General features: G+C 39.0%; 2 long non-coding RNA genes across 5 annotated transcripts in view; both read left to right on the forward strand.

The window, feature by feature from the left end:
- The window catches only part of LOC309513061, a 68,759-nt gene that overhangs the window by 43,492 nt on the left and 2,365 nt on the right, over nt 1-22,902 (forward strand). Inside the window, exons 1-3 of one of the 4 annotated variants that reach the window (XR_014211256.1) lie at nt 8,154-8,366; nt 12,637-12,686; nt 14,371-14,562. This is a non-coding gene — a long non-coding RNA (uncharacterized lncRNA). Of the gene's footprint in view, nt 1-8,153; nt 8,367-10,370; nt 10,499-12,636; nt 12,687-14,370; nt 14,563-22,902 lie in introns of those variants that run through there. The other 3 variants (XR_014211257.1, XR_014211258.1, XR_014211255.1) reach the window with 3 other exon arrangements.
- LOC309512509 lies at nt 3,365-4,686 on the forward strand. The gene is made up of 2 exons (XR_014211065.1): nt 3,365-3,410; nt 3,471-4,686. It is a non-coding gene; the product is annotated as an uncharacterized lncRNA (long non-coding RNA).

Below are 22,902 nucleotides of genomic sequence, written 5' to 3' on the forward strand. Positions count from 1 at the left end.
TTACGATCCGATATCGATTCTTAAATCCCAAGAATCGATTAGGCTAGTCATCCTGTTCTCAGTTGATGAATGAATGGAACATTGTAGCGCATCCCATCCAATAAATCACAATAATCTTTGTGCTTTGTTACTATTGATATAAAACAAAGTCTCAGATTTCAAATTATGTCAATTTTCTTACGAAATTCCAAAACATAAATAGTGTTTTGTCGCTGTGGCGTGAGATCGCTCTGGCTCAGCTCTAGAGAAGCACATGATCTTCTCTTCCGCCTTAAAGGACAAGTTCGGTATTTTACACTTAAAGCCCTGTTTACAGATCGTATCTGATGAAATAGAACGGTTAAGATAAAAATTTGGACACATGCTGCTGTCCCGAGAATTTTAGGTTTATTTCGCTTCCCCCCCCACCCCCACAATGGTTGTCTATGTGCACTGGAAAATTCCGTCCTAAAAACACATTAAACTTTCGTTTACAAAGACGTGAAACTCACCGAGTGGTCAGGGGTGTTCACTGATATGTTCACTCAAAAATCGCTGAAAAAGATGCATTCCAACAGGTTTTATCGTAGTTTTTGTCCAACTCCATTGACTTAATAGGACGTGCTGTGAGACCGCAGCACCTTTACGGTATTACTCCGCCGATTCTTCTTCTGCTTCTTCTGTGTATTCAATGAAATGCCCGTGGTTTGCTTGCAATTGGCAAAGGTGCATTATCGCCACCAACTGGGCTGGAGTGTCTATTATTCAAGCTCTCAACGGAAGAATCACGGGTGTGACGCGTTTGGCAAAATAGGTCCACAAAAGCGAAATAAACCTAAAATTCTCGGGACAGGAGCATGTGTCCAAATTTTAATCTTAACCGTTCTATTTCATCAGATACGATCTGTAAACAGGGCTTTAAGTGTAAAATACCGAACTTGTCCTTTAATAACACCAGTTACAGCGCGAAATAAACATGAATGAGTGTCTGAAAGTGTGTTAATAGATAGAGTACAACTTATCAAAATCCGTATCATCACATGGAATCACTCAGTGTTTCAACCGTGAGACGCCAGTAAACAATGTCATGTAACGTCACATTTACCTCAGAAAAACCATATCCAGTGACCATAAACTCGTAAGTCTGCTAAATATATGCACCATATTACATATTAATAATAATTTTTAATGTTTTTCAATATTTAATGCATGTTTGAATAAATCTAGCAGGTTTTTATGACAGCCACCATTTAAATGTTTACATTTCATATAACTTAATTTATTATAAAAATAAATAAAAGTGTAATTTAAGTTTTTAAACAAATCAGTTCATTTTTACCTTCAATATTATAGTAGGCTAATGAAGCCTATAGGCTACAACTGACTCCCATAGTTACAGCATTAGTTAAGAGATTGAAATTTATGTATTGTATTGTACCCGATATCCAAAAATAATCAATATTGAATCGAATCGAATCGAATTGCAAGCTTGTGAATCGAAATCGAATTGAATTGTGAAATTTGTGTCAATACCCAGCCCTAATATATATATATATAAATCAAATGTAGATTACTGTAACTTAATGTTGTCACATTTTCCTGTAAATAAACTAGATTGCATCAAAAAATATACTGTATATATTTAGTATATTTACATTAACAGTGTAATTAATGTTCTACTAAGTTTCAATCTCATCAAGTTAGTGTTTTTACAAATTTTTACATTTAATCCAGGCTGTAACAATTTAAACAACATATTTTATGTGTGAACTGATGTTCAGCTGTTCTTAACTTATTTTCGGTTCGAGAGTAGCCGGAGAACTCAGCCAGCGCAGCTTCTCAAGAGCGGCTGCACGAGCTCTGATGACGACACAGCTGTTCCACGATTGGCCGGATTCACCGCATGACAACGATCACATGTGTTTCATGTTTATTCGAAAACCTTTAGTTCCTCTAAAGCTCACAAATCAGTTTTTTATAACAGTAAACACTCTTTTCATGTAGTTGCGATGTTAAATTGTGTCATGTTTATCAAATTAAAACTGATTAAAAAAAGTAGACTCCACTTCATTGATAGTAGCTTATGTTGAACGAAAATGTCTCTGAAACATGTGTATTATTTGGCAAATATTGCATTTATTTCACTTCAGCTGTGGTAAAGTATGCAAACACCATGTGAGCGGTCACTACGGGAACCAGAAAGTGTCGGACTTCACGTCTCCGTTTGCAGCTCCTCCCCGCCTGTACGCGGCTACTCTCGCCGATCGGTTACATCCAGCCGCAGCCGATGTCCAACACACCTATAGCCTCCTTTCACGTGCCGTTTTTATGATGACACACAGACTGCGTTCCAAAGCTTAATAACGCTGCCTTCGGAGGGTAGGATTAGGAAGGCATCCAGACACGTCCGAATGCAACGTTAGCTTCACTTCCAGTCTCCCGAGACTCCTTCATCTGACCGATTTTTGAAGGAAGCATAGATGCGTCCTTCACTGCCTTTGATTTCCCACAATCCTGTGCGTTCCACTCGGTGACAGGTGAGCTTGAAAAAATATAGATGGCATCTGAAAGTTGCGATTGGTCGTCAGTTTGTGTGTAAATGTACGTTTTTGACCTACGTTTTCCACTTTTGATGTCATTTCTAGCGAGAAATAACTATTGTTGAAATGAAATATTTGCTTTTTTCACGAAAGCTTTCTGTATTTTGCTGTAGATCATTAAACCGTTACACTGCAGAAGTCTGTCTGAAATCAGTTTGACTTGACTTTTTGACTTGAAGCGGCGTTGCGCAGACCGATCGGTGTATGACATCATCAAACTACCACGAGAACGATTTGAGATGTCATACACGGATCGGTCTGCGCAGCGCCACTTCAAGTCAAACACACCTTGTTTATTAGCAAGCTAGAATATGGCTTGAATTACAGCCAGTCATCTAATTATTATCATAACTGTTTGTTTACACACACACACACACACACACACACACACACACACACACACACACACACACACAAAATGCCATTTATGCATGAAAAACAGAATATTTATTACACCTCATCACATCACTTCCCGCTATTGATCTGCTGTGTCATGTGACTTATGCATGTGTGTTCAGCCCCGACAAAAAGTTGCAAAAAGTTTTTTAGAAAAATGAATTTTGTCAGTCAAAAGTAGTCGATCTCCGAATGCAAACGTAACATGAGGAGAGTAAAGATGGAAAGCTCCTAAATCTTGTTTCCATATAAATTCTCGGATAATTTTTTATCTAAGTTATCATGCTTTTCATTGAAACTACAAGTTCATGACATTTCCTCACATGGAGTTAGTTCATTACGTTGCATTCGGAGATCGACTACTTTTGACTAACAAAATTCCAGCCACAGGAAACACTAACTGATAAAGTGAGTCGTACAAAACCTTTCTTTTTAGTAAACTTTGTGTACACAAACAATGTAGTCAATGCTGGAGTTCATGTGTGATACTTCAAGCTAGGGGTGACCCCGAATAGTCGAAGATTCGATGCTTCGATAGGAGGAGCCTGATTCGACTACCGATCTCACGGTCGAATCTTCGCAGAGGTGTTATGAAACGAGGATCATGCCACTTTGGCTATATGAGGGCGCTCAATGTCTGATTTCACATAGAACTAGCTTTTATGTCAATACGTTAATATTCAGCCTATTATGATAATGCTGTAGGCCTATATAAAAATGTGCAAAGAAAGAAGATTTTAATAAATATTTTTTAACGTGCGTGAATAAATCCAAACACCCCGTGACAGATTTAAGTTTCACTTTCAATCCGTGACCGACAGAGGAGCGTCTTGGCGGCAAGGATTTAAATCTTTAACAATGTCTGGGATAAGAAAATCTAAAGTGTGGATGTACACCATCAGAAAGGATATTCTCCAAGGCTGGATTTAGCATCAGGAAAACCATGATCGCACTTCTGCCGGCCAACGTTAACATGTTTCACGCATAGACTGGGTTTCACGTTAGAATGTATTTTATCCGCGCGCACAATTTGAAAAGACTCCAACGGACAGACAGAGTGAAAGACTTTCAGGATTTGTTCTCTCGATCAGGTACAAGTGATTTCAAAACTTTTCAGCCGGTTCTAATTTTATTTTTGGATGCTGTGAACATGTTTAGCTAAAGACTGCGACTCCAGTTTAGCATTTATTGTTGTTTCTGCAGTTAAAAAGACAAAGTTGAACATTCTGGCTACTATCGTTATTTTAATAATTTATTTATTTTTATTTTATTTATTAATCTGTCAGGGTTATCTAATCTAACTTTTTGTGGCTTGTGTTTTGAATATATGTTCCCCTGCACTTTAGGCATTTTGCACACATTTGCTCCTCATCCTGTGACTTGATTCTGATTTATTTCGTTTTGTATTTTTATTTATTAGAAAGGTATATTCTGTTCTAATTTAATTTAGTAAATTAATTGTTTATTATTTCGGTGCATCGATGTTGTGCTGTAGGCTGGCCTGCTCGCACAGGTAATTTAGCCGATTTAATTTGATTTGCATGTGAAATGCAAATCTGCAGTGTGGCCTTTCTGGAGTTATTTATGTTATTTCTTAGTTTTATTGATCAAAAATGTTTTTATACATTTTCTTCTATATCTTTGTGTGATTTTCTGTACATCGCGGCTTTGAAACGTTAAAGCCCCGCCCCCAGCCCCACCCCCACCCCCATACACATGATTCGACTATTAGTCGACTATAGGCAAGACATGACGATTCTGATTCGACTATGAAAATCCGTAGTCGGGGACAGCCCTACTTCAAGCACAGTTTCATGTTGTGTCGAGCCTTCTTAGTGTTTTAAAAATAGTGATTTTGGTGCTATCATAGTCGAGCCCCATTCACTCCCATTCAAAGGGCATTTTGACCTAAAATGAAAATACGGTCAATCTTAAAAGTGGCGTTTCCATTCTAATGATGCTTTTACACGAAAGTCTGACTCGGGTAGATTAACTAGAAGAGCCTTGGTTCAATTTTGGCGAGAGTTACCCTTTAATACTACCCTGGTAATCCAGAGTTCTGGCGAGAGCACAAGTTGAATTTGCTCAGCGAGTTTACTCTGGCGTCCAGTAATGATGCTCATTAAATATGCCCCTCGATCTGAGCTGCACCAATCACATCGGGTTATCTGATATAGGCGGGCCAGAGGCGAGCTAAACAGATGACGACAGCGCTGTGACGTCGAAGTCATCAGTAAACATTGCAAGATGGCTATGGATGATCACCAGTTGTTTGAAACGGCTTTGGCCGCTACAATGAACGAGTTAGACTTGGCTTTTTATCTAAAACAGGAACAGAAGACGCCGCTCGAATCGTTCCTTTACAAGAAGGACATTTTTGCTGTTTTGCCGACCGGATACGGTAAGAGTCTAATCTACCAGTTAGCTCCGCTGGTAGCTAAGCGATAACTTGTTGTGATTGGTCGTAGTGTTATCCTATTGCGTGCAGTGAGATTTTCAAATGCATGCTTGGTGCCGCCCCTCGAGCCGGCCGAGTTTCATTAGTCGACGCCAGACCATTAATCTTTTAGATTTAGGTCTGGATTTCCAGGCTACTTTAATACTGCAAAATACGCTCGATGTGTCAGTCACTGCCCTTGCCGTCCAGAATACAAGAGAACATCCCAATCGAGTGAAGGCATTTGTGGAAACTGTGGCTCCTAATTATTGTGATCCAGCATTTTCCTCTCATTTCAGGATGAAAAGACAAACATGTCTTCTAATATCTTCAATTGCTGCGTATACCGTCGGTAAAAAAATAAAAAGGTAAAAAAATATGTTGCATTATAATTATATTAAACTAAACTGTAAAATGTGGCAATTTGCAATTGTTGCTTTAAAGAGATATTTTTTATGGAGGCTTTTTTCTGCCACAGAATAAAACATAAAAAAGGTAATTGCGACTTTTTATCTCACAATTGCATGTTTATATCTCACAATTCTGACTTTATATCTCACAATTCTGACTTTATATCTCACAATTCTGACTTTATATCTCACAATTCTGACTTTATATCTCACAATTCTGACTTTATATCTCACAGTTCTGACTTTATATCTCACAATTCTGACTTTATATCTCACAATTCTGACTTTATAACTCACAGTTCTGACTTTATAACTCACAGTTCTGACTTTATAACTCACAGTTCTGACTTTATAACTCACAGTTCTGACTTTATATCATGCAATTCTGACTTTATATCTCACAATTCTGACTTTATATCTCACAATTCTGACTTTATATCTCGCAATTCTGACTTTATATCTCACAGTTCTGACTTTATAACTCACAGTTCTGACTTTATATCATGCAATTCTGACTTTATATCACGCAATTCTGACTTTATATCTGACAGTTCTGACTTTATATCTCACAATTCTGACTTTATATCTCACAATTCTGACTTTATATCTCACAATTCTGACTTTATATCTCACAATTCTGACTTTATATCTCACAATTCTGACTTTATATCTCACAATTCTGACTTTATATCTCGCAATTCTGACTTTATATCTCACAGTTCTGACTTTATATCTCACAATTCTGACTTTATATCTCGCAATTCTGACTTTATATCTCACAGTTCTGACTTTATATCTCACAATTCTGACTTTATATCTCACAATTCTGACTTTATATCTTGCAATTCTGACTTTATATCTCACAATTCTGACTTTATATCTCACAATTCTGACTTTATATCTCACAATTCTGACTTTATATCTCACAGTTCTGACTTTATATCTCACAATTCTGACTTTATATCTCGCAATTCTGACTTTATATCTCACAGTTCTGACTTTATAACTCACAGTTCTGACTTTATATCATGCAATTCTGACTTTATATCACGCAATTCTGACTTTATATCTCACAATTCTGACTTTATATCTCACAATTCTGACTTTATATCTCACAATTCTGACTTTATATCTCACAATTCTGACTTTATATCACGCAATTCCGACTTTATATCTCACAATTCTGACTTTATATCACGCAATTATGACTTTATATCACGCAATTCTGACTTTATATCTCACAATTCTGACTTTATATCTCACAATTCTGACTTTATATCTCACAATTCTGACTTTATATCTCGCAATTCTGACTTTATATCTCACAATTCTGACTTTATCTCACAATTCTGACTTTATATCTCACAATTCTGACTTTATATCTCACAGTTCTGACTTTATATCTCACAATTCTGACTTTATATCTCGCAATTCTGACTTTATATCTCACAGTTCTGACTTTATAACTCACAGTTCTGACTTTATATCATGCAATTCTGACTTTATATCACGCAATTCTGACTTTATATCTCACAATTCTGACTTTATATCTCACAATTCTGACTTTATATCTCACAATTCTGACTTTATATCACGCAATTCCGACTTTATATCTCACAATTCTGACTTTATATCACGCAATTATGACTTTATATCTCACAATTCTGACTTTATGTCTCACAGTTCTGACTTTATATCTCACAATTCTGACTTTATATCACGCAATTCTGACTTTATATCTCACAATTCTGACTTTATATCTCACAATTCTGACATTATAACACGCAATTGTGAGATAAAAAGTCAATAAAACCCAATTATCTTTTAAAATGGTTTATTCTGTGGCGGAAATAAGCTTCCATCATTTTTCCTTATTTATCGCATACAAATTAGTTTTGTTGGTAATGTATTTAGGTGGATTCAGTTATGTTTAAATATTATTTTTGTCTTGAATAAAAACAGATAATTTAGATGTTAGCATTTTTTTAGTGTACATTATAATTCTTCTAACATTGTTGTTTCATTCTTTTTTTGTGTGGCCAATTTTTTTGTTTTTCTCAACAAAATAAGTAAATTAATATTTAAATAAAAATATTTTTTGTTTTTCAGTGCCGAAAAATTCAAATTCAAATTCAAATTCAAATTCAAAATTCAAAATTCAAAATTCAAAATTCAAAATTTATTCTGTTCAACTACTTAAACCCAGTAAGTCGCCTTCATCATCAGACCATCAGGAATCCCGGCCTCAGAGCTCACAGGAGATGCACGTGCGCGTGCATGAGGTGATGTGTATTATGACGCCTGTGAGATATGAAATGCGATGTGTTTGTGCTGGTTTCATATGCCTGAATGCGACACAATGAAAGCCACTAAAGTTTCGTCTCCATAATCACGCCGGAGGCTAAACTTATCACCTAATCTCGCACCGCTGGCATCAGATGTAATTGCACTGTGTGTTTGTGTGTGTGTTCGAGGACAGCTGGAAGTGGTTTGGTGTGCGGCACAGATCAGCGCTGGGGAGAAAAAGATCTGGCTGTTATGCAAGTATTGGTTTTACTCGTTTCTGACAGTGATGGATATCTCATAAGTCACCAAGACAGAACGTGTCTGTTTGTGCGAGTCTTTAGCTCAGCTTACACTCAATTATCACTCCATTAAGTCGACTCCGAAATCACGCCGTCTTCAGACTCGACTCACGGGTTTATTGGAGGCACGTGTGTTTTAAAAAAAACCTTCCTTCCACGTCTGTTGTGCTCCTCTAAGAAATACAAATTGTGGTGAGGGGTCAAATCCTCCATCACCCCCGTCTCGTTCGCTGAGGATGGAGTGGGTGATTTTTCTCCTGGTTTTATGAGCACATAAATCTGACTGGTGCCAAAGAACAGAAAAACAGTGGATTAAAATTCCCCTTTCGCCATGTTCAGGCGTCCAGCTGCACGAGGCTGTTTGTTTAACGCAGCTGCATGGAGAGACAGACAGAAAGAGAGATAAAGACAGACACGTTTGCCAACCAAAATGCCTTGTTTTCATTGGCAGGTACTCCGGTTTTCTCAGAATTATGATTGCGCTGCAGTGCTCCACAATGCAGACTGACTAAACCTCCCAAATAAAGAAGAAGCGCTGATGGACAAATCCTTCCAAAGGCACCTGATGGGACATCATTAGTGATGCGGTGCGAAATAATCAAGAATACTCTCATTAGAATCAAAATTTGGGAATGTTTTTTTCTGTTAAAGGGACTGTGTGAGAATTTTTTCAACACTTTACAATAAGGTTCATTAGTTAACATTAGTTAAGTACCTTAGTAAACATGCACTGAGAATGAACAATATATGTATTAATCTTGGTTCATATTAATTTCAACATTTTTACATTATGAATACATTAATAAAATCAAAGGTTGCAGTTGTTAACATTAGCTAATGCACTGTGAACTAACATGAACAAACAATGAACAGCTGTATTTTTTATTAACTAACATTAACAAAGATTAATAAATACTGTAACAAATGTATTGCTCATTGTTAGTTCATGTTAGTTAATACATTATCTAATGTTAACTATTAGGGCTGGGTAAAAAATATTGATTTCTCGATTTTAATCGATTCTTATTTTTACGATCCGATATCGATTATTAAATCTCAAGAATCGATAGGCTAGTCATCCTGTTCTCAGCTGATGAATGAATGTAACATTGTAGCGCATCCCATCCAATAAATCACAATAATCTTTGTGCTTTTTGTTACTATTGAAATGAAACAAAGTCTCAGATTTCAAATTATGTCCATTTTATTCCAAAATTCAAAAGCATAAATAGTGTTTTGTCGCTGTGGCGTGAGATCGCTCTGGCTCAGCTCTAGAGAAGCACATGATCTTCTCTTCCGCCTTAATAACACCAGTTACAGCGCGAAATAAACATGAATGAGCATCTGAAAGTGTGTTAAAAGATAAAGTACAACTTATCGAAATCCGTATCATGTGACATGGAATCACTCAGTGTTTCAACCGTGAGACGTCAGTAAAACAGCTTGTAAACAATGTCATGTAACGTCACATTTACCTCAGAAAAACCATATCCAGTGAGTGACCATAAACTCTCAGTCAGCGAGAAAAATTAACTCTAGAGAGGAGCATTTTGCTAAATATATGCACCATATTACATATCATTTTTAATGTTCTTTACTATTTAATGCACGTTTGAATAAATCTGGCAAGTTTTTATGACAGCCACCATTTAAATGTTTATATTTCATATAACTTTATTATTATAAAAATAAATAAAAGTGTAATTTAAGTGTTTGTATACAAATCAGTTCATTTTTACCTTCAATATTATAGTAGGCTAATGAAGCCTATAGGCTACAACTGACTCCCATAGTTACAGCATTAGTTAAGAGATTAGAAATTTTCCATGTACTGTACCTGATAACCAAAAATAATTTTTACGAAACGTAAAAAACGAGACCTTCCCCGACTAGGTTGTCTATGAAAGCCTGTATAGTCTGATTTTTTTGTGAAGGACTCGAGACGTTTTTGACAATCATAAGGATGTTTATGGCCCTGTGATTAACGAGAACACGGACGGAGTCGCGGAATCCAAGCATGAAAACGTAATTTACTGTTTTATTACGTGGAATTTCATGGAATTTGTCAGATCTTGGATGAATAAATCAAAAGTAAGTCAGTAAACTTAATAAAATCGTGATATAAACTAGTTTCTGTGAATATTAAACCGCTAAAAGACCATTTAAATATGAATCCTGCATGTTCTGTGTGTCTCTGTGTGAATAAATGGCGACATGAACACATGAACTTCACCTCCAGAGCCGCTCTGAGAGTCACTTCATCCGCTTCATTTGAGAATCATAAACACAGAGACTCAAAGCTCTTCACGGCAACCCGTCAAAATAAAAGTTCGGTTTAACTTGAAGAAATTACGACAGAATTATATTACTGTTGTACAGTAGAATTTATCTACGTCTCAATGCAATAATAATAACACTAATAATAATAATAATAATTAAAACTTCTTAAAAAATGTGAAATAAAAAAATGTCATCCATGTTTTAATATTAACAGTAAAACTCTGTTGTGCAACACTTTGCTTGACAAAAAAAAAAAAAAAAGTTTGTTTAATTTCCTATGATTAAAAGATAAATTAAATGAATGTTTTATGCCTTCATTTGATTGTCAGAAAAGTTTAAATAACTTTTCATAGAGATTCTTAAATCATTGATTATTTAAAATGTAATTAAACCATTAAAATCAAATCCAGAAAGCTTAAAACAGAAAACACAGAATTTGTTTAAAATAAAAAGTTGACAGATGCAATTTATGATGCTACACTTAAAAAAAAAAATGTTTTGGCTTGTTTTGTATTAAAACATAAAACATAAGAAAAGACTTTAAATCTTAAAATTACAAGTATATTTTTATATTATAAATCTTATAATTATATTTCATTTACTTAAATTTTTTGATGTTTTTTTTTTGGATAAAATATGATATGTCTCTTCGTCCACTTGCAGTAATTCTCTCACTTCAGTTACTTCTGTCAGCTCTTGCAGTGTAATGTTTGATGAAACCTTTGTTAACTTGGCAGTTGAGAGTAATTCACACGCATGTCTACCACTCCTTCTTCACCTTTACTATCTACACACACACACACACACGTGCCCTCATGAACACTAACTGACCGATGGCGCTGTGATAGACGAGCATGTTGGGCCTGTTCATCTGCATTCCTCCGGGCCAGAATCTGCTCTTATAGGACCGGCTCAGGGACTCACACAGAGCGGCACACACTTCACTGCCGGATTTTGTGTTGATTCGTCTCACTTTCATTTATCGTTGAGTGTTGAGTTTCACCAAGTAGATAGAGCAATAACAACCAGTTAATCAGAGAGAGCCGGTTTGCATGCTTAAACTATGCAAGTTAAGATGATAAAAGTACTTACACCGCAAAAAATTATTCTAAATATTTAAATGTCAGTGTTGATTATTTAGAGATCTTTAAACAATAATAATAACAATGACAGTGAATTATTATTTATTATCATTTGTTATATTATTATTATTAAAAGATCTAAAATATCCTTTAAACAAGATGAAATATAAATCGACATTTGATTTTTTTTCCCTCCAAATCTCAGAATTTGTTATATATTCTAATTATAATAGAAATATTATATTTGTTATAAATTACATATTTAGTAATTGTGTTATAATAAATGTATTATATTATAATCATAATATTGATTAGCCTATATTATAATCAATATTTTTTATTTATCATTTTTTTTATTTATCTTTTTTTTCTTGTCTATTATGTTATATCATGATAGTGCATGTATTATTATCAAATGTGTTATATAAACAATATTATGAATCTAAACATCTTTACAAGATAAATTTTACCTTTAAATATTATAAATGATGTTGAGAGGCAGAACTGAATAGATATTGCAAATATAACTGATTGATAAAGTTCATATCTAACAAAAAGATATTAAGTCTTATAAAACACCACATGCTACCAAATGTACTATAATAAAAATGACATATAGCACTTTCATTGTCCAAAAATAGACGTCCTTTTCTTCAAACTAGACTTATTTGTTTGTTGTGATTATTTTAAGAGGCGAAATATGACCCGGACATGTTCTCGAGAGGTTTTGTAGGATTCACCCACAAGGAAAACAAATTAGCGAGATGTTTCTTGCACAAAGCATTTTATTCTGCCGTGTCGAAAATAGCCCTACTGATATAATCAGTGCCGACTGAGAATGTTTGTTTCCTGTTCTGTCCCCATTAGTGTTTCCAGAACGATGACTCTGAGAACAGAGAAAAGCGGGAGAGCAACAGGTTAGTGCTATTTCTCTTTCCTCAGCTCTAAACAGAACGTGCTCTCAGAAACAGGACTATATAGGCCTCGATGCCTGAAAATGGTGGTGTTGTAATCGTGTAATTTTATGGTCTTGACTTTTAACACTGCAACACATAAAAATGATGGTTTCCAGACACGCTGCTTTATAGGGCAGATCTGCGTGTGTGTTGGGAATGAAATGCTGCGAAACAGAGAGAGAGAGAGGGAGAGGCGAGAGAGCAGAGAGAGAGACAGAGAGAGAGAGAGAGAGAGAGAGAGAGAGAGAGAGAGAGAGAGAGAGAGAGAGAGAGAGAGAAGCAGAGAGAAAGAGAGAGAGAGAGAGAGAGAGAAACAGAGAGAGAGAGAGAAACAGAGAAGAGAGAGAGAGGAGAGAGAGAGAGAGAAACAGAGAGAGAAGAGAGAGAGAGAAACAGAGAGAGAGAGAGAGAGAGAGAGAGAGAAACAGAGAGAAAGAGAGAGAGAGAGAGAGAGAGAGAAACAGAGAGAGAGAGAGAGAGAGAGAGAGAAAGAGAGAGAGTGAGAGAAACAGAGAGAGAGAGAGAGAGAGAGACCAGGGAGAAGTGGAGACAGGGCAACTATGAGGACATTAGAGGGATATTTTATACAAAATTTGAAATACGTTGCCCTAACTTCATAAAATGAAACAATAAAACACAACTTCAACATTTATTTGGTGAAGACAGAGATGTTGTCCTACTAGCAGTAAGATATACTGATGCCTGTCACAAAAAGAGGGAGGAGTCAGCTAATCAGTGATGAGGAGTCAGCTAATCAGTGATGCGCTCACACATGCGCTGTTGATTAATTGTTCTACTTACCTTTTCTTTTTTTTTTTCTTTTTTTTTACAATAACACAACACAGTGGTACTGGTATCTCATAACAGCACGTACAGCCATATAAGCTATATCATCTTACAATCTTTGGATATATATGTTCATACAAAGCATATAAAATGCAAAAACAAAATAATTATAATAAAAATAAAAATACAACAGGGCATATCAAAGTAAATAAATAACAGGGACATTTTATAGACCAGTAATTAAAAGATGATATATCAGTCACTAAGCATCTTCCAGAACGTTCCACAGAGAAGACCAAGTGCGCCAGAACACATCAGATCTTTGATGCAGATCGTGAGTTAGTTTTTCCAGAGGTAAAAGAGTAGCGACCGGACTCATCCACATATTAACTGAGGGTATTTGAGGAGTTGACCATAGTAATAATATACTTTTTTTAAACTAAATATATACAGAAGTTCAACACCCTTTCTTTGTCACAGTCCAGGCACAGACAAACTTTACAGTTCAGAAGGTAAACATTTGGAGACAATGCAAAGGTCTTTACTTACCTTTTTAAAAAATATATATATATTTTTTTTTTATGTATGTTTACGATTGGAAATGCTTTGGCAATACATTGAAACAATTGTCATGCCAATAAAGCTCATTTTGATTTTGAATTTGAGAGACACAGAGAGACAGAGAGAGAGAGAGAGAGAGAGAGAGAGAGAGAGAGAGAGAGAGAGCATGGGAACAGGCATCAGGATTGTGGTTGTGGCTCAGCGTTTCCCAAGGCCAGCGGTAGGAAACAGAATAACTGGATCTCCCTGACCTCCTCAACTGCCCCCCGGGGGGTTCCTGTCTCAATGTTTAAAACAGACCGTCCAAACGTATCCTGGAGAGGCTGAGCCCAGTGTCGGAGCGAGCAGAAGAATAGGGCGCTGAGGGAAGCTAAGCCGGGTCTAAAACAGCTAATCTGAGGACCACACAGACGAGGAGCAGGTCATTGTGTGTGAAGAGGCCAGCTGGGAGGTGGACGGTCCTCGGGCCCGGGGTCGACCTAAAGGGCAGGTGCGAGACCCCGATATACCTTCATTCACCCCTCACACAAACTGTTTTGCAAGAGCCATTCACAAAAGGTACAATGGCCCTTTCCAGGAATGAGGATGCATGGGTTTTAGGAGTCTGATGGAAATCCACATCATTTAAACTCACAGCTCTGCGATTCACTCCAGTGCAACAACACTTTATACAATCAGTCCTGACAGGATTTCATAATTTAATGCAAAATCAAGCAAACTCTGCATTATTTGTGACCGCTTTGCATTTTTGTCTTATTTCTGCACATTTTTCTGCAAAAAAAGTTATAACCTGAGAGTGGCAAAGCAATGAAAATCCATAATCCAAACAAATTAATCGTATTGCAGTGAAGTGTTTGAAAATGTACGAATCGAGGCCCATTTTGAGGGAATTTTAGTAATATGTGCATAAAATTCTACAGGTAATTATACTCTTACTGCCACTCTAACATTAAAGGGTCTACCCTAAAATTAACAAGTCATAATTTACTCACCCTGGTGTTGTTATAATGCCACATGCCTTTTTTTCTTTTATGGACCACAAAAGGAGAATTCATTTAATTTTAATGGAGAATTAAAAAATTAGTATTAGTCCCGCTCGTCCAGATAATGGCAGTGAATAGCGACCAGCATAAGCTTTTTAAAGAAAGAGACAAAAGTATCACAGAATGATGAAGTGTTCGGGGGGGTTACGATATTAACTTTTATGTATTATTTAATGAAAATCCTTGGCCAATGATCTTCTGTGCGCGTTCTTGAGACTCTATCAGCGTCGCAGTCACTCCGACTCGCCCAGAAAAACACACACGTTTACAAAAACATATCATTAAATACAATCCATGTACTTTCTTCTCTGAGGTGAATATATTAGTTGTGTTCGTCGTAACAAGACGTTATCGCGTTCACATCAGTCAAACAGAGATCCCGGTCTGGAGATATTCAACTCGGTGGAGAAAGTGCACAGATACTTTCTTAGGATTTCAAGGCGTTGTATTTTATGTTGTGTTTTTGCACTGTGCTGATAGAGTCTCATGAATGTGCAGTCGAGCACAGAAGATCAATGGCGAAGCTCAGGATTTTCCTTAAATAATACATAAAATTTCATAAATATCATATCAATAAATATCATAAACCCCCAGAACACTTGGAATATGGGATCATTCTGTGATACTTCTGTCTCTTTCTTTAAAAAGCTTGATGCTGGTCGCTATTCACTGCCATTATCCGGAAGAGCGTGAGCATTACAACAACACCAGGGTGAGTAAATTATGACTTAATTTTCATTTTAGGGTGAACTAACTCTTTAATAAGAACATCATGATTGTTTGTTGATGGGTATTTTCAGATATGCATTTGGCTGACGCTTTTATATAAAATGTCTGAGTTTGCATTCAAGGTATTTACATTTTTATAACTGGAAAACACAAAAAATACAGCAATAATAGCTGCTTTTTTAAAGAAATGCCACAGCAAACTCAGACATTTTAGGCTGCGAAATCCTGATGAGACTCTACAATATATGTGTGAGATTGTCTTTTGTCCATGTTAAGCTACCGTAGTTTGGGTATGCTAACGGGTGGAGGGCATAGTATTACTGTTATCGATAGAGTCCAATGCATGGCTTATATGCTACTCTGTGCTATAGCTAAATAAAACCCTCTTTAATGAAGACCACGACCCGTGTCTTGCCTCATATCATGACATGGTGTCAGAATTAAGGACTTCACGCCGACATTGAGAGCAAGATGGCAAAGTTTGGACCTCCCGAGCCGTTTGATTTCTCGCAGCCAGCGGAGTGGCTTACATGGCGGCAGAGATTCTCCCGGTTTAGAGTCGCATCGAAACTTGACAAAGAGAGCAGCGAAGTGCAGGTGAACTCGCTCTTGTACTCGATGGGGAGAGATGCCGAACCTATTTACGGCTCGTTTGTGTTTCCTGCGGCAACTGAGGCCATGCCACATCCAGAGTATGAGTTTAATCTAGTGATGCAGAAGTTTGATGAACACTTTGTCCCGAAAAGAAACGTCATCCACGATCGCGCCTGTTTTCATAAGCGGAGTCAAAGGGCCGGTGAGACAGTTGAAGCTTTCGTGCGGAGCCTGTACGAGCTCGCGCAGCACTGCGAGTTCGGTGCGGGGAAGGACGAGCAGATCCGGGACCGGATCGTCATCGGGATAATGGACAAAGAAGTTTCGCAAAAACTCCAGCTAGAGGCGGACCTGACTCTGGAGAGAGCCATCCAGCTAGCACGGCAAAGTGAACAAGTGAAACAACAAAGTGCAGAGCGTGTGGAAACTACAGTGAACGAGGTGAGACAGAAACAGTACAATAGCACAAGGAGGAGCTATGATAAACCACGGCAGGGACAAGGACAGAAATACAGTGAGAACAAACTGAACTGTCAGAGATGCAACAGGATGCATGATAAAAAGGAAAGCTGTCCAGCCCGTAACAAAAGGTGCAGAAAGTGCAATAAAATCGGACATTTCGAGGCCGTGTGTAAATCCAAGATGCTGAAAGAAGTCAGAGCAGAGGCCGTTATGGATTCAGATGAGGATTCATTTTTTATTGGAGAACTATTCCTGAGAGCAACTACAAAGTCAAACCCAAACATCATTGAGGAGTTAAACCCGGATACTGACTGGGATGTAGAGCTACTAGTGAATGGCAGTCAAAAAAAGTTATAACCTGAGAGTGGCAAAGCAATGAAAATCCATAATCCAAACAAATTAATCGTATTGCAGTGAAGTGTTTGAAAATGTACGAATCGAGGCCCATTTTGAGGGAATTTTAGTAATATGTGCATAAAATTCTACAGGTAATTATACTCTTACTGCCACTCTAACATTAAAGGGTCTACCCTAAAATTAACAAGTCATAATTTACTCACCCTGGTGTTGTTATAATGCCACATGCCTTTTTTTCTTTTATGGACCACAAAAGGAGAATTCATTTAATTTTAATGGAGAATTAAAAAATTAGTATTAGTCCCGCTCGTCCAGATAATGGCAGTGAATAGCGACCAGCATAAGCTTTTTAAAGAAAGAGACAAAAGTATCACAGAATGATGAAGTGTTCGGGGGGGTTACGATATTAACTTTTATGTATTATTTAATGAAAATCCTTGGCCAATGATCTTCTGTGCGCGTTCTTGAGACTCTATCAGCGTCGCAGTCACTCCGACTCGCCCAGAAAAACACACACGTTTACAAAAACATATCATTAAATACAATCCATGTACTTTCTTCTCTGAGGTGAATATATTAGTTGTGTTCGTCGTAACAAGACGTTATCGCGTTCACATCAGTCAAACAGAGATCCCGGTCTGGAGATATTCAACTCGGTGGAGAAAGTGCACAGATACTTTCTTAGGATTTCAAGGCGTTGTATTTTATGTTGTGTTTTTGCACTGTGCTGATAGAGTCTCATGAATGTGCAGTCGAGCACAGAAGATCAATGGCGAAGCTCAGGATTTTCCTTAAATAATACATAAAATTTCATAAATATCATATCAATAAATATCATAAACCCCCAGAACACTTGGAATATGGGATCATTCTGTGATACTTCTGTCTCTTTCTTTAAAAAGCTTGATGCTGGTCGCTATTCACTGCCATTATCCGGAAGAGCGTGAGCATTACAACAACACCAGGGTGAGTAAATTATGACTTAATTTTCATTTTAGGGTGAACTAACTCTTTAATAAGAACATCATGATTGTTTGTTGATGGGTATTTTCAGATATGCATTTGGCTGACGCTTTTATATAAAATGTCTGAGTTTGCATTCAAGGTATTTACATTTTTATAACTGGAAAACACAAAAAATACAGCAATAATAGCTGCTTTTTTAAAGAAATGCCACAGCAAACTCAGACATTTTAGGCTGCGAAATCCTGATGAGACTCTACAATATATGTGTGAGATTGTCTTTTGTCCATGTTAAGCTACCGTAGTTTGGGTATGCTAACGGGTGGAGGGCATAGTATTACTGTTATCGATAGAGTCCAATGCATGGCTTATATGCTACTCTGTGCTATAGCTAAATAAAACCCTCTTTAATGAAGACCACGACCCGTGTCTTGCCTCATATCATGACATGGTGTCAGAATTAAGGACTTCACGCCGACATTGAGAGCAAGATGGCAAAGTTTGGACCTCCCGAGCCGTTTGATTTCTCGCAGCCAGCGGAGTGGCTTACATGGCGGCAGAGATTCTCCCGGTTTAGAGTCGCATCGAAACTTGACAAAGAGAGCAGCGAAGTGCAGGTGAACTCGCTCTTGTACTCGATGGGGAGAGATGCCGAACCTATTTACGGCTCGTTTGTGTTTCCTGCGGCAACTGAGGCCATGCCACATCCAGAGTATGAGTTTAATCTAGTGATGCAGAAGTTTGATGAACACTTTGTCCCGAAAAGAAACGTCATCCACGATCGCGCCTGTTTTCATAAGCGGAGTCAAAGGGCCGGTGAGACAGTTGAAGCTTTCGTGCGGAGCCTGTACGAGCTCGCGCAGCACTGCGAGTTCGGTGCGGGGAAGGACGAGCAGATCCGGGACCGGATCGTCATCGGGATAATGGACAAAGAAGTTTCGCAAAAACTCCAGCTAGAGGCGGACCTGACTCTGGAGAGAGCCATCCAGCTAGCACGGCAAAGTGAACAAGTGAAACAACAAAGTGCAGAGCGTGTGGAAACTACAGTGAACGAGGTGAGACAGAAACAGTACAATAGCACAAGGAGGAGCTATGATAAACCACGGCAGGGACAAGGACAGAAATACAGTGAGAACAAACTGAACTGTCAGAGATGCAACAGGATGCATGATAAAAAGGAAAGCTGTCCAGCCCGTAACAAAAGGTGCAGAAAGTGCAATAAAATCGGACATTTCGAGGCCGTGTGTAAATCCAAGATGCTGAAAGAAGTCAGAGCAGAGGCCGTTATGGATTCAGATGAGGATTCATTTTTTATTGGAGAACTATTCCTGAGAGCAACTACAAAGTCAAACCCAAACATCATTGAGGAGTTAAACCCGGATACTGACTGGGATGTAGAGCTACTAGTGAATGGCAGTCCGGTGGATTTTAAAATCGACACAGGTGCTGACACCACCGTTATGACTGAAGCGACTTTCAGCAAACTACGTCAAAAACCAAAATTGAACAAGTCCAGGCCAACAGTGTACAGCCCAGGTGGGAAAGTCCGATGCGTGGGTAAGTTCCTTGCCACCACCACATACAAAGGTCAGAAGTACCAATACTGGATTACAGTCATAAAGGGACAGTATGTTAGTAACTTGTTGGGCAAGGCAGTAGCAAAGCGCATGGGGCTGGTAGCAAGAGTCAATGCTATCACTAGTGACTTAACAAGCGATGTGTTCGGGGAAATAGGACTACTGAACTGTAAGCCTGTTAAGATCGAGCTGACTGAGGAAGCAGTCCCATACAGCGTCAACACGCCACGCAGAGTTCCGTTTCCGCTCCTTCCAAAAGTGGAGAAAGAGCTAAAGCGTATGCTGAGCCTCGAGATCATTGAGGAAGTTACAGAACCGACAGACTGGTGTGCCCCAATGGTGCCCGCTCCAAAACGCAACAAGGATGAGGTCAGAGTGTGTGTGGATTTGAAACGCTTGAACAAGGGAGTGAAGCGCGAACGTTACATTTTGCCCACACTGGAGGATATAACACCTAAGCTGGCAGGAGCCAAGGTTTTCTCCACTCTGGATGCCTCTAGCGGGTTCTGGCAAATTCCATTGGACCCCAGCTGCCAGAGATTGACAACCTTCATTACCCCAATGGGCCGGTTCTGCTTTAAACGTCTGCCATTTGGCATTACATCAGCGCCTGAGATTTTCCAGCGGCTGATGACGGACCTGCTCAAAGGCCTAGAAGGGACTGTCGTTGTGATGGATGATATCCTGGTTTACGGATCTACAAAAGAGGAGCATGACCGCCATCTCAACGCAGTGTTGCGGACGGTTAAGGCGTCTGGTCTCAAGCTCAACAGGGCTAAGTGTCACTTTGGGAAGACTGAACTGCAGTTCTTTGGACACATCATTAGCGCGGACGGTGTGAAGCCTGATGAGAGCAAAGTGGAGGCTATCGCTCAGATGTCCAGCCCCTCCAACGTGGAGCAGCTGCGGCAGGTGCTTGGACTGGTTAACTATGTTGGAAAATTCCTGCCAGGCCTGTCTACAGTGTTGCATCCACTGACTAACCTGCTCAAGAAAGAGACTGCGTGGGTTTGGGGTGAGCCTCAGGAGCAAGCATTTAACAAAGCAAAAGCAATGCTCATGGCAGCACCAGCCCTTTGTTATTACGACGCCAACAAACCAACAGTGGTCAGTGCCGATGCCAGCAGTTATGGCCTTGATGCTGAACTTCAAAAAGTAATCACATTCATCAGAAAAGGGTGGCCTCCCAAAATGGCGGAGGGCTCACCACTGCGTGGATACTATGCAGCCAGAAGTCACTTATCAGAGTCGGACAGTCTGGTCCTATACCACGACCGCATAGTAGTTCCAGCAGTACTCAGAGCTGGGGTCCTGGACCAACTGCACGAAGGTCACCAGGGCCTCACCAAGTGTCGGGAGCGAGCCAAGTTGACAGTTTGGTGGCCAAACATTGGAGCACAGATCACAAACAAAGTGAAATTATGTGACTTTTGCAGAGAGCACAAACCTACACAAAGACGTGAACCACTGGTAACCACTCCCCTGCCCAGTGGCCCATGGCAAAGGATTGCTGTTGACCTGTTCGAGTTAGAGGGTAAGACTTTTCTTGTCGCTGTCGATTACTTCTCTAGAGACATTGAGATTGCTTCCCTCACCACCATTACCAGCAAGCAGGTTATTAACAAGCTCAAGCACATTTTTGTGAGATGGGGCATCCCGCTAGAACTGGTCAGTGACAACGGGACACAGTTCACATCAGCAGAGTTCCAAAATTTCAAACAGAGGTATGGTTTCACTCACATTACCTCCAGCCCACATTATCCACAGTCGAACAGAGCGGCAGAAAGGGCTGTTCAGACTGCCAAGTACATCCTCAAACAGCCGGATCCCTGCTTAGCCCTTATGGGTTATCGCTCTACACCAATCGCAGCAACAGGTGAAAGTCCAGCACAGCTCATGACTGGTAGACAAATCCGTACTACTGTTCCGGTCCTAGAAAAGACATTGCTGCCACGTCCATTCAATCCGGATCAAGTCTACATGAAGGACGCAACAGCGAAAGGCTCATACAGATTCTACTACAACCGCAGGCATTCGGCACGCGTGCTCCCTGAACTTCACCCTGGTCAAACTGTTAGAGTGAAGCTCGATGGGGAGAAGGGATGGACAACACCTGCCAGGGTCATCAGTAAGTCCAATGAGCCGAGATCCTACCTCGTGGAGATGGGCAATGGGAATGTGACCCGTCGGAACAGGCGTCACCTCCAGACGGTTCCTGAGACCGAACCTCCTGCGGAACAGCAATGTGCTCAGCCTACAGAGTCTCAGCAGGACAGCGGTTCCCCACCGACAGATGTAACTGCGCTGCCGGAATCACCAGTGAGTCAACTACCTGCAGGCCCTTCCTCAGGGTCTCCCCTTCCACCATATACTCCTGTGAGAAGAACTTCCAGGGGCCGTGAGATAAAGGTGCCTCTTAGGTTTCAGGACTGATATGACATGTTCAAAAGGGCAGAATAATCCCTTTCAGGACTGAGGGTAGTCTACCCCTGTGACGTCCTGCACCGTTCTGAGACCATTTGAAAAAAAAATGAAAAAAAAGGGAAGATGTTATTTTGATAACAAAGTTGTTGCATTTATTTTGTTACATTGTTTAAGAAAATGTAAGATTTAATTAATATTGCAAAATGCAGATGTTTGGGATCTTGTTATTGCTAACTTTCAAAAAGGGGGAGATGTTGTGAGATTGTCTTTTGTCCATGTTAAGCTACCGTAGTTTGGGTATGCTAACGGGTGGAGGGCATTGTATTACTGTTATCGATAGAGTCCAATGCATGGCTTATATGCTACTCTGTGCTATAGCTAAATAAAACCCTCTTTAATGAAGACCACGACCCGTGTCTTGCCTCATATCATGACAATATGGAATAGTTTTAAACATGAAAAAACAGTGTCAGTGTTTCTTTAGTGTGTTCATGTGTTTACTCTCGCTTGACCTTGACGGAAATGTAGATTTCCACGTCAAAGAAGGCGGAGCCTCAGAGCCACACCCACCTTTTACATCAAGTCAAGTCACCTTTATTTATATAGTGCTTCTTACAAGACAGATTGTTTCAAAGCAGTTTTACAGAGATAACAGAGAAATAATGCAACAAAAAATAGCAT

The sequence above is a fragment of the Leuciscus leuciscus genome, assembly GCF_965113295.1.
Source record: "Leuciscus leuciscus genome assembly, chromosome: 13".
Lineage (NCBI taxonomy): Eukaryota > Metazoa > Chordata > Actinopteri > Cypriniformes > Leuciscidae > Leuciscus > Leuciscus leuciscus.